At 32.8% G+C, this 14,036-nt stretch overlaps 1 pseudogene; it reads left to right on the top strand.

Moving 5' to 3' along the window:
• The first annotated feature begins 7,942 nt into the window (after window positions 1-7,942).
• LOC125868620 (uncharacterized) lies at window positions 7,943-12,843 on the top strand (annotated as a pseudogene).
• Window positions 12,844-14,036: the final 1,193 nt, after the last annotated feature.

Here is a 14,036-nt window from a genome sequence, read left to right as displayed (position 1 = left end):
GTTATCCTATTTTATAAACCCTCTCATGTTGAGTCATAAACCTATAGAGTTCAGGTTGTCTACAAGGAAGCAATATGTTTCTCACAACTACATTTGTCTATAGTTGAAACTCTTATAAGTTAGCGGTGTACATGTTACCTAAATTTGAAGAAAGCAGCCGACCACAGACTGTTTGTAAGTGTATAGGTCACAAGATATATTATTCTCAAGCTAAAGAAAGTAATCACGAATTGTATGAAGATCTATGTGAGTAATTTCATTAGTCACATAGATCTTGATACAATTTGTGATTACTTCTTTAGCTTGAGAATAATATATCTTGTGACCTATACACTTGTGAACAGTCTATGGCTGGCTACTTTCTTTACCATGTTTGTGACACCCCTAACTAGAAAGGGGCACACATCATGGATATACACAAACACCTGCTAATTATCTTTACTAATGTCATGCAATAGTTGTAGATTCATAAGCAGTGGAACCTATATGAAGACACATACTAAAACATAGATAACAAAAGGGCATGTTGGGCTACTTTACAATGGAAACAAAACTAAGTCTAAGAAGCCTCTAAAGAGTATGCATCTGAGAATCTGATAACTAGTCGGGACAGAGCCCCGACATACCCATTCTAATATATGCACATACGTAGAAAAATATAGGCTCTAAATATCTGATAACTCCAGCCAGATGTTGAGCTTACCAATTGCTAAATTGGAAGTCTCTAGTCTACTAAAATTGCTTGTTGTCCTGAGTACCTAAGCCTGTAGTGATACAAATGAAGCGTCATAATAATAGGGACGTCAGTACATATAAATTATGTATTGTTATGTAAAGCAGAATAACTAACAAGTAGACATCTAAGAATGCTAAAATGCATCAAATATGAAGATAGGAAAATCTAATCATGTGTATGTAGGAGACATAATCTGTAACTGGAATTGTGACCAACCTCAAGGTCCTCATCTAACATTTCGTGGCTTAGTCATTTATATATAGAATCCCTATAATTTGCCTAAGTGATATCTTTACTTTATTATATCGTTTCCTTGTTCTTTGTAAAACTAGATATAAGGGAATCACATGATGGCCTACTGACGAAGATTAGTGAACCATGTATGGCATCTGTAGCCAACTGTCACAACCACGCGTGAAATCTCATAGTCTGGTAACGAGGTCTATCAAGGTATGCCCCCCTGGGATCCTGTATGGTCTACCCGCAGGCCTGCATCATTCAGGTGAATCCACGAGGGGAAATTCTAGCTGACTATATGTGAATTCTGTGCACAGAGTATCGTCGAACGTAGTAGCCCTAAAAATACTCACCCTACGCTGCAGATTAGTCTATAATCTCAACTGCTTGCAATTATTTGTAATAATAAATTCATTCAACACATAACTAGTGATACAATTCGTCATTACTTTCTTTAGCTTGAGAATTATATATCATGTGACCTATACACTTACGAACAGTCTGTGGCTTGATGCTTACTTTAAATTTATGCAACATGTACACCGCTAACTTCTAAGAGTTTCAACTGTAGAAAATTATAGTTGTGTGAAACATATTGCTTCCTTGAAAAGTACTGCAACTCTATAGGTTTAGGACTCGACATGAGAGGGTTTATAAAATAAGATAACTTTCTTTCAAGTCTTGTAGAATCTCTATTGACATTTATCGGAAGAACATGCAAGTTTAGGTCGTGCCTTAAGAGCAAAAGTGGTTTTAGCTTTACATAACTTACTTCGGGACTTACTATCTTACGTCGTCAAACTCTTTTTCTGACAACTTTATCTATAACATAAAGTCATAAAAAGAGAGTATAAGAAACTAATCAAGAGTCACAACAATGCCAAAAACACAATAATAGTTCGCAAGTGACAATCTCAACAATTACCATAAATGAATGGTGTATCAGCACACCCTTCTCTTTCTCTACTTTCAAAGTAGGCTTATGACTTATTTACATGTTTAGAATTACTCCTCAATCTTTTAACCATAAAGAACCAGCCCCCTTAATCATCCACACTTAACATTAAAAGTAAAACTCATGGCCTTCTATAAATGTAATATCCCGTAACTTAAAATACATATGCGACTTGTAAACAGCAATGCATATATGTGATATCGGAGGAGGTATATAAATGAAAATGGTTAAGCATACCATGTAACCCATATATTTAGTCATTTGAAGGGTTAAACAAAAGTTTAGGCCAAATATATCATTAAAGAAATAATATTAGTTTAAAGGTTCATTGTGGAGGAATTCTACATATGATCTCATTTCTCATCTAACTTTGAACGAGCATATCTCCTAAAATATAATGAGTTAGAGCTCCAACAAACTATCCAATTAAATATATTTGAGTCTAGTTTACAGAAAGACAAAGCGCTCATTAAAACAATATAGGAGTAAGATGTTATGTTCATTCTACGACATAAGCGTGCACTGCCCAATCACTGCGGGACATGAGGAACTTTAGAGAAAGTCGGCCAAACTTGTTGTTTTATAGTAGAAGTTTGGGATATACTTTCTCATATACTCAAGTACGTGTAAGGATTGGTTTCAAGTTATTTCTTCAAGTTTTTCTCATCTTCAATCCTCCTATGCTTAAGGTAAGTTGGTTTCTTCAATAATCAAGTGTCTTCCTCTCCATCGACATATAGATATACTTAGCTAAATGTTTTCTTGAAGGAAAAAGTATTGTTCTTGGAGAATAGAAAATGGTAGGGGCTGATTTTCTTTGATATATAGGTATGACTCCTCTTCTATTTTAATGAATAGTATTCCAAGGATGCTTTAAGTATAATTTGTGGGTAGGACTCACGGGACGGTGATAGAAAGTCGTGATTCCATGTTTTACCCATTGTATTTGATGTTTTAGTGAGGAGGGAGTTTGTAGAAGGTTGTGTTAGCTGTTGTTTTGACCAAATGTGGGGTTAATGGTATTGTATTGGGGAACTAAGTTGGTTACTTTAAAATGGAAAGCAATGTATAGAGAACGCGATTCTTATAGTTCTTGAAAGTTTGTCGCTCACCAAGTGTTTGATGAAATGCCTAAATCTCTAATAATATGGTGTAGCAGGTTATAAGAGCTCCTATTATTTTAATTTATGGCATTATTTCTATACCAACTTAAACTTTGAGCTTATAAAGTAATTTTACATCATTAACAAGGAACCTATGGGATGTTGATCGGAGGCCATGAGTTTTACTTTTATGTTAAGGGTGGATGATTAAGGGAGCTGGTTCTTTATGGTTAAACGATTGAGGAGTAATACTGAACATTTAAATAAGTCATAAGCCCACTTGGAAAGTAGATAAAGAGAAGGGTGTGCTGATACACCATTCATCTATGGTAATTGTTGAGATTGTCACTCGTGAACTATTATTGTGTATTTGGCATTGTTTTGCCTCTTGATTAGTTTCTTATACTATCCTTTTATGACTTTATGTTATAGATAAAGATGTCAGATAAGGAGTTTGACGACGTAAGATTGTAAGTCCCGAAGTAAGGTATGTAAGGCTAAAACCTCTTTTGCCCTTAATGCATGACCTAAACTCGCATGTTCTTCTGATAAATGTCACTGGGGATTTGATGATACTTGAAAGAAAGTTATCCTATTTTATAAACTCTCTCATGTTGAGTCCTAAACCTATAGTGTTATAGTTGCCTTCAAGGAAGCAATGTGTTTCACACAACTACATTTGTCTATAGTTGAAATCTTAGAAGTTAGCAGTGTACATGGTGCATAAATTTAAAAAAAGCAGCCAGTCACAGACTGTTCGTAAGTGTATAGGTCACAAGATATATGATTCTCAAGCTAAAGAAAGTAATCACGAATTGTATCACGATCTGTGTGATTAATGAATTAATTATTAATAATAATTGCAAGAAGTTGAGATTATAGAATACTCTGCAGCGTGAGGTGGGTATATTTAGGGCTACTACCTGCGACGCTAGTTTGTGCACAGAATTCAGATATGGTCAGCTGGAATTTCCCAGTGTAGATTCACCTGACAGATACAGGCCTGTAGGAAGACTATACAGGAGCCCTGGGACGTACCTTGATAGACATCATTACCAGAGTGAGATTTCATGCGTGGTAGTGACAGTGGGTTACAACTGCCATACATGGTTCACTAATCGCTGTCACTAGGCCATCATGTGATTCCCTGGCAGTTAGCTTTACAAAGATCAAATAAGTGATATAATGAAGTAAAGATATCACTTAGGCAAATTATAGGGATTCTATATATAAATGACTAATTGATGAAACATTAGATGATAACCCTTCAAGTTGGTCACAATTCCAGTTACAGATTATGTCTCTTGCATACACATGCTCAAATTTTTCTATCTTGATATTTGATGCATTTTTGCATTTTTCCATGTCTACTTGTTATTCAATCTACTTTACATACCAGTACATGTTTTATATGTACTGATGTCCCTATTATTTTGGCGTTTCATTTTGTATCACTACAGGATCAGTTACCCAGGACAACAAGCATTTTCAGTAGACTAGAGACTCCCTGTTTAGCAGTTGGTAAGCTCCACCTCTACCCGGAGCTATAAGATATTTAAAGCCTATATTTTGCTATGTATGTACATAAATTAGGCTGGCTATGTCGGCGCCCTGTCCCGATTATTTATCAGATTCTCACAGACATGATGCTTCGTAGACTTAGTATTGTTTCCATTGTAAAGTATCCCAATAGGCCCTTTTGTTATCTATGTTTTAGTATGTGTCTTTATTTAGGTTCCGCTACTTATGAATATTCAGCTTTAGCATGAGATTAGTAAGATAATTCAGGTGCTTGTCTATATCCTTTATGTCCAGCCCTTTCTATTTAAGGATCTGACACTTGACTTGAACCCTAGGTTGAATCCTTCTTCTTCTTCAAGTTCCAAAGAGAAATACTTTGAAAAGTTCTTCTTTTCAGTGAATAGAGAGAATGATTTCTATTGGGAAATTTAAGGGTTAAAATACTTAAATAGGGGTCTTAGACATAGGCAAAACAATATAGTATTAGGCTAGATTAATTAAGAAAAGACCCAACTGCCCCTAAATGTAATTGCCGACCCCATCATCGATGTCCCTTGACAGACGGACCGTGGTCTGGCCGACATCCCGTCCTGGTGGTCCCTTGTTTGGATCAGAGAGGAGTCTCATGGTGTCTGGACCATGTTCCCTCAACCATAGACTGTGGTCTAACTGACGGTCCGTTGCTCAGGCTGTGGTTCTAAACCTTCTGGGCAGTGATGGAGCCATCAACCACGGACCACGCCTACAGTCTGTTGTCCCATCTACGGGCCGTGGGTGGCCTTCGTGGTTTGACCTCTACAACTTCTTAAAATTGATACTTTTCCCTTTTACGAATCCAAGGTGTTACAAGCTAGTGCGGCAATGTCCTTTCTTCATGGCTTTGATTACTCATTCCTCTGATAAAACGACAAATTTGATTTCTAGTAGTCGTAGATATAAGGCTTGGTCATGATGCTCTACATCTTTTATAAGACCTCTATTCGGGCTCAAGTAGTGTATATGTGTAACACCTCAAAACTTGGAAAAAGGAGAACAATAAATTTCTTAATTGAAGTTTGGTTTACGAGTCTCATCTACGGGCCGTAGAAGGTTCTACATGCCATATATGGTAATCATAGGAAGTGGGGAAATAATTTAGCCTCAGAACTTTTTTAACGATTCACCAAGATGTTATGTCAACCGTTGTACGAGTCATAGATAGGTCTCATAGGTCACTTCCAAACTTAGTGAAATTTTAAAAGGTAAAGTTGGGTCCTATGATTGGCATGTACAAACCGTATGAAGAACTATGAACCATATATGAGTTTCGTCAAAAGATGGTCCAAATAATAGTTTCTCAACCTATCTAGGGTTGACCAGTACGGTCTATAGAAGGAGATCCAAACCATAGTTGAGGCTCGATGGTTATTTTAAAGGGCTTCTTGGTCTTTTCCTAATTGTTTTAAACTAATAGTATGTTCTTTTATCTTCAACCCTAAACCCTACATAAAGGTTTTACACCCCCAAATTACCTATACTCATTTTCCTAAATTTCAAGAACATGACAAAATTCATCTTCTCGATTCTCTCAAGTCTAAGGAAGAAGAAGAAGAAGAGTCGGGGTTCCATTCAAGACGCTAAATTCTCCATTTTCTTGGGCTTAAAGGATCAAGGTATGTATGTATGTACTCATGGAGTCCTTTTCTCCATGGGTCTCCAAAGATTTCAATTTCCCAATTCATTTTTCAATTGATCAAATTAGGGTTCAATTCAATCAATGTAGGTTTCTTCCAATTATGATTTATTATGATTAATTAAGTCTTCTACTGAATTTCTTGATGTTAATCTATGATATTTAGTTGAAATTGCACTTGCCCATGCCTAATATTCTTTTCAACCATGATCCTATGATGAACTCATGAACTATGATATATGAATTTTGAAAATATGCATGGTTTTTTTATTTGATTATTAATAATTTTGGGATGCTTTTAAAGAAATGGATCAATGCTATTGTTAAAAGATTTCTCACTTATTATGATCATCATGATTGTGAAAGGTATTTCTCACAAATGAATTTGCATTAGGGAAAGGTTTTCTCATCTATGTTCGATTATATTTGAGGAGCTATTCTATGTTTTCATCTTGAAATATGTGGATTGGTATGGATCATTGTCTTCCCCTATGTTAAATTGATATTTCACTTTTATTTATTCATTGGGGTTTAGACTTAGCACTGAGAGGGCATTGAGGTGGAGGCTCAAATAGGGTAGTCTCTTGTAGCAACCTCTCTCCCTAACTACGTGACCCCGTAGGATTGTCATAAATAACCTAGCTAGTGGATCCACTTTAGCTAATGATGATATGTATGGATTCTACCTTGGCAAGTAGTTTCCCTTCTTTCGGTATGAGGGATATACCAAATTTCATGATATAGCCTGCATGGTGTTTCCATATTTTTAAGAAAAAGAAAGAATAGACTTTTGTGTTTCGAAAACCAATTTAACGTTTATAAAACTAATTTTCAAGAGTCGCCACATAATTTATAAAAGAAATTAAGAAAACATATATTTTTTCAAAAGAATTAAAAAAAATAATATCAATTGAAATAAAGGGGTTCGAGGTTCAATTTACACTTCAAGAAGGGTTTAAGCATTCAAAATTTCTGCTAACATGTGATTGACCTATGACTTCACTAGATATTTGACTTGTGAACAAATTTGAAAATAAAATAAAGGAAAGCAATTTTTTATATCACTTATATGGAATAAATAAGAAGATTTATAGGAAACAACCCTTTATTAATGAAGAGAATAAATAAATAAATAATAAATAATAAATAATATTTCCGTTAAACATTAAAAAACAATAAGAGAAAGGCTTTCTTTGGTAATTTAATTAACTTTAAGCCAAAAGAAAACAAGGGTTAGTCAACAAAATAACTAATAAATAATAGGAAAAATTATTAAAGTACAGAACATTAGTTTACATATTTTCCTTTTTTCCCTACTCTTTCATAAAAATACAAAATTCCTTACTTTTCCCCCAAATCAACTATTCCGAATACATTATTGTGAAAGAACCCAAATCCATTTTTCTCATCCCTAAAATCTTGCATCCAATCTCTCCCCACTACCAAATCAGTTATCAAATTCAAATCAATTTGAATTTCAAACGATTCTATCTCTATTGAACCGTCTTCAAAGTTCAAAATAAGTATTCTCATCTTCTTCATTTTGCTTTCAAATCAATTTGTATGGTTCCATCAATTTGGGCTCTTGCATTATGGATCATTCGTCTTTTAATATTGGTATTTCCCAAATAATAACACGTAACAGTGATTGAATTTTTTATTCAGAAGGCCCCAACTAGGAAGAACTGAGATCTAAAAGGTTGCATGATCCGAAAATAATGGCAAATCAAAGTTCTAAAAACACAAAATCTAAAGAGGAAGTGTTTGCATCATCTAAAGCAAAGGATGAAAAAACTCAAAAGAAAAGGGGTAAAAAGGTTGCCCCTCCCATTTCTCGACCAACACTACCCATGGTATGCATTTCTTTTCATATATAGTTTTTTAAAACATTCTTTATTCCCCTATTTTCATTTTCTTTTAATTTGATACATTGTTGAAAAAGAAATTTTTATTGTGTATCTTGAATGAAATCTGTAGTTGTTACCCAGAAACATTAATTGTTGCATATATTGTTGTTATTTTAATGTATCAAAAGTTAAAGGTCAATGTATAAGGTTGAATGACGTTATGATTATTTTATCAAATATTCGTATTGAGTATAACTTACACATTTATACTCATAAACCCTAGGTTTTGTCAAAAATTTTTGATGAGAAATGTATCTTAGATAGGTATTCAGCTCACAATATGACATGTAGGTTGTTTTTTGTACAGTTTATCATATTCATAGATATTCGCACAAATGATACTTAAACAGAATATAATAGATCTGAGAGTTTACATTATGTATCATATTCAAATATAAGTCAGTGTATATACAAAATAAATTAATTTTCTATATCAGTTATGGATTGTTATTATTTAGTATTAAATAAAGGGAAACATATTCTTTTGTGAAATATATGGCCTTTCCCTATTAGTTTTGTATGTATTATTTATCTGTTTTATGATTGATCAACATCATTTACGGAATTGCAGAATATAAAATATGTAATCGAACATATTTTAAAGCACTCCCTAAAGTTTTATCCTACTTACAACTCAAATTTTAATAAAGATTTAGTGGTGTCAATAAAGGACGAATGTATGAAATTATTCAAGGATACTATATTTGGCTCATACCTAAATATCCCCAAATGCAACTACCAATGACAAATTACCAACTGTTTATATCTTTTAAAGGTTGAGCAGGACATTTTAGACAAAGAAATGCATATTTTTCATGCCAAAGAAATTTTCTTGTAATTTAGTATCAAAGAATTTGCTATTAATAATGGTCTGAAATGTAAAGGAAATATTAAGGATTATACATATCTAGATTCAAAAACTAGTAGGCTGGTTCAAAGATATTTTTTTTCCTGGTCCAACTTATAATGTAAATAAAGGATGTTTGGTAGATCGTTTTGTTATGGGTGGTTGGGACAACACTGATGATGCCCTTTAGATGGCTATCTTGTATTTCATTCATACATTTGTATTGTCGCAACTTGGTGATGCAGCGATCCCTATTAAAGATTTCTTAATGGTAGAAGATGGCAGCTATCAACAGTTTCCATGGGGATAACTTGCCTTCACAAAGTTAATGATATTATTTAGGAAAGAGTACAAACACTACAAAAAAATGTATCACTTGAATGGATTTGCATACGCACTTAATAACTGGGTATATGAATGTGCGCCTATAATACATAATGAGATAGTTGTTAAAGAATGAATTACTATACCAAATTATGGAAACCATTTTTTCTGAGGTAATTAGCACATAACAACCTTTTTACTTCTTTTTTTTAGTTTGCGATACATTATATTTTTGACTCTCATGATGTTTTACTATTTGTTTGTATAGAATGATTGTTCTAGCTTTCAGCCAACTTCGGAGGAAATCAGATCACTTGATTTACTAAATAACAGTCATGTACCTCCAACTCGACCAGCCACATTAGATGTTAATCATGAGGAGGAGTAACTAAAGTAGGTTCCTGCATTTGAAGACTTTTCATCAAAACCTCCGGAGAAACTGTCAAGGACATCGACACGAGTTTCTAGCACATGATCAACCCTACCACGGTCCCAAGAGAAGAAAGGTTGTACATCCAACAAAAACTAATGTGCCCAAAGCCACACAACCAGATGAGCAGCCAAATCAGCCATTTGAAACTCCGAATTCACAAACGCCACAAGTAGATAATGTATCTAGTGTTTCTCATAATATATTTTTTCAAAGAACAATTTGGAACAATGCAGGACATGAGGAATTGAAGGATTACATGAAGTGTTATGTTAGTAAACATAACTGTATGATTTAAACATTTTTTGGTCTATTGTCAATTCCACTTAATATGGTTAAATTGAATCTAGGTTGACAAAAAAAATTGGAGCTCTTCAGATGTTAATTAAAAAAAATTATTATGAGTTGATGAAAGCAGTTGAAGCGAAAGATAACAAAATTGATAATGTAGTATTTTTATTTTTTTTCTTTCTTTTACAGTTTTGTGTTATACTGAATTTTTGGATCATGAAGGACAATGGTGGCATTTCTATTCAACATATAGAGGATGATTCAGTAGAGAAAAATAATATTGATCTACAACGCACTTCTACTCAATTCTTTCAACAAACCATTTCACACATATGTATGAATTTTGCAACTAGTGATCATGATACTGATGCATCTACTGTGGAGGTTGAAAAACAACATGTTACTCGAGAAAATGTTGCAAAAGTATTATCTGATACTTAAATTTAATTATATAATTTAATGTCTTTTAATGGTTAGTCAATTCTCTTAAAAGTATTATTAATGGATCATTTACAATGGTTGATACTTTAGTAATTTTAATTCATATAATGAAACAAACTTTACATTTTTGTGTATCAGTGGTTGTACCTGATACATTAAAATCTCATTTGATACTATATATAATTTTTGAATCACCATTAACAGATACTTTAATTTATTTTTTCTAATACACTAAACTATAAACACAAAGTGATGATACAACAATTAAGCAACATGCTATGGAAAATTCCACAGATGCTCTACCCATAAGACACCATAGTCATGTTCCAGTAGAAGAGATTGTTTATAATAAGGAAGTGGTAAGTAAAGAGTTTTTGAATTATTATACATTAATTATTTTTGAAAAAAATCAAAATGATATGTAATATTCTGTTTATTAGGAGGATGCAGGACATGAAACCCCCCAATCAGACACAAAAGTTTTGAGCGGCAATGAAGATGTTGCTGATACAATTCAACAAGACTTCAAAAAACATGCTTCAAATCTAGTAATTGTTGATATATCGATCTGGTTCTAAATAGTTTACTGAAAATGTCAACAGTTGCGTATGTAAATTGTAATTTTTTTTACAATTCCCTGATATCATGTAGAATTCTACCACATCAGCTTCCATTTCATCCTACACTGAAGCAGTCATAGATGCACTTGTCTGCAGACTTCCAAACGAGATAATTCATGTCGAACCATTGAGTGTAATCATTCATCTCTATCTAATTGGCAGTGATGATTTTCTATCTAGCAGCCAGCTACCCTCCCAACTTTAAGTAAAGGAGTCAGCACACAATCTTGATACAAATACTCCAGCTTCACGTAAAAGAATGCTTTCAAAGATTATGCAGTCTTCTTATTTGACTGACTTTGGATCAACCGATAAGGGCAAGGGGAAAATAAATGATGACATCCGCCCATACAATCCATTTGAAGGATGTGACATCACCTATCAATTTTGGTCAGTTTTAATGTAGGAGTACTCCAAGTGGATACAAAAAGAACTCCTCAAATCACATGCAAACAAGTATGTTTTTTTATTAATGTATCTTTATTGCAAATCACATATGAATCAGTAAGTTTTCATATTATTGTATCTTTATACTTTGATTTTGTATTAAATTATTCCTATGTTGACTACAATCATTCTCATAGGAAACCATCTAACGATAAATATAGTGTCAAAACTGCTCTATTTGAGTTTTATTGTATGGATTTAGTTGTCTCAATTCCTTTGGACAAGAACTAGTTTTATACTATGTCACAATCAAATAAATGTTGGACTGATACAGGTACAATATACATTACAATTATGTATATGATACGCAATTAACATGTGTCACTCAAATTTTCATATTACTAATTGTGTTTGCCAATTTTTACATTTATCATTTACTTTTTATCATATATTGTTGTTTTATGTATTATGTTCTTTTTTTCTTTATTTTGCAGCACATAGATGTAATTTTTTACTATCCACGCAAGAAGTCAAAACTAAGAATAATTGATCAATACATATACACTATGTGCAATTGTTTGTTCAAGTCATATATCAACAATGCGTACAAAAGGTATTATTCCAGTCCTGCCGATGATACTCTTACTATACATGAACACACTACCCGAGCTAATGATGTATCTGTATATGAAAGGTCCATCAAAGACGTCGTTAATGAATTTTTTGTCCTTGCTGCCTTACCATGGCATCTAGTTGACTATGTATTATGGTCTTCTGTGACGGAGACTTTCATTGGGTGTTGGTTGTGATTGTTTTAAGGAAAATTTTAATACGAGTTTATGACTCATATTTGGGATAAAGGAAAAAAGTTCAATCCGGTAAGATAAAACAGTTGTTTGTGATTCTTCCAAACAACCTTCATGATAGTGGATTCTTTGATAAAATGGACAGAATTGATTAGGAAGCATTCGATGCATACAAAGACAACAAAATGGTGAATTGTTGGGTCTACAACATTCGTTTGAGGTCGAATTTGCTCAAGATATTATGCAACAAGAAAGCGATAGCCTGTCAATATTGTATCAACTTTTCTTTACTCACAAATTTCATTCAATTTATACTGTATCTTCTTTATGTTTGCAATGACTACGCAACGTATGTAGTTGCATTTGCTGAATTTCTGAGCGACGAGATGAAAATTCCATCGGTCCCTTTTCGAAGTGACTATCTTCACACATGATATGCGTCACTATTATGGAAATATGGTACAGACAAGGCCAAGATGGGTTATGTTAGCGAGAATGATGATCATATAAAGTCAAAGGGTGACTTCCTTCCATCTGTAGATGATGAACTTCTTAATGTAGAGTAGTAGTTTATTTACCGACTGACAGTAAAGAGCTGAAGTTCTATTATTTTGAAGGTACATTAAGTGTTTTGGAGTATTCTTCCCCATGTTGGAATGATACTTCTAAGTAATTCATACGTCTAAATTTGAAGAGTATTTATGTCCATAATATTTTATGTCGCTTTTAATTCATTTTCAATACATTATAATACCTTATTAAATTATGTATATTATAAGTATTATACACATTAGTACAACTTGTACTATTGTTTATGTTGATACAAAATTTTCACAAAATTATTATGTACATGATACACTTTTGTTTTCTCAAATAACAAAAAATTATTCTTCACACCACAGGGTACAAATTGTCTCTTATAAGATTGGTACAAATCACAACAGTTGATACTAAATCATTAGCAGATACGAAATTTACAAAAATATTATGTATATGATAATAGTTGCTTCAAACATCTCAAATGTGTATTTTGAATAAAATCTGATACTATATTTTTTGCACTTGATACAATTAGTTTAAATTGATACATTGAATGTTTAGAATATTTTTACATGTTGTATATTATAACTTTGGTACACATCACAACAATTGATATTAATTTACTATCCCATGCCAAAGTTGCAAAAATATTAAGTATCAAATACACAAAATTGATACCAAACTTACTCTAACTTTTTTTAAGCTGATTTAAAATTTCCAGAAAATTATTATCCACTTGATACACAATTGCGTCCACAAATAACAAAATTGTATGTAGCACAACACGTGGTACAACTTGTCTCTTATAATATTGGTAAAAATGACAACGGTTGATACTTATTATTGGTAGATACAAAATATACAAGAAGATATTATGTATATGATATACAATTGGTTCAAACGTCTCAAATATGTATTTTGAACAATATATGATACTATATTCTTTGCACTTGATGCAAAGAGTTAAACTTGATACTTTGAATATTAAGAATATTGTTACATGTTGTCTCTTATAACTTTGGCACACATCACAACAACTTATACTATAATTCTATCCCATACCAAAGTTACAAAAAATTAAGTACCAGATTCAAAACATGTATACAAAACTTACTTTATCAGAAATTAACAATCAAAAAATGTAGGCAGAATTGAAAACATCACATTTTTCATTTATTGCATCCGAAAATAGTAAACTAAAAGTACTTTATAAAGTATC

This window comes from Solanum stenotomum, chromosome 6, assembly GCF_019186545.1.
Source record: "Solanum stenotomum isolate F172 chromosome 6, ASM1918654v1, whole genome shotgun sequence".
Lineage (NCBI taxonomy): Eukaryota > Viridiplantae > Streptophyta > Magnoliopsida > Solanales > Solanaceae > Solanum > Solanum stenotomum.
The sequence above is the reverse complement of the archived record's forward strand: the minus strand, read 5'-3'. Positions and strand labels throughout refer to the sequence as shown.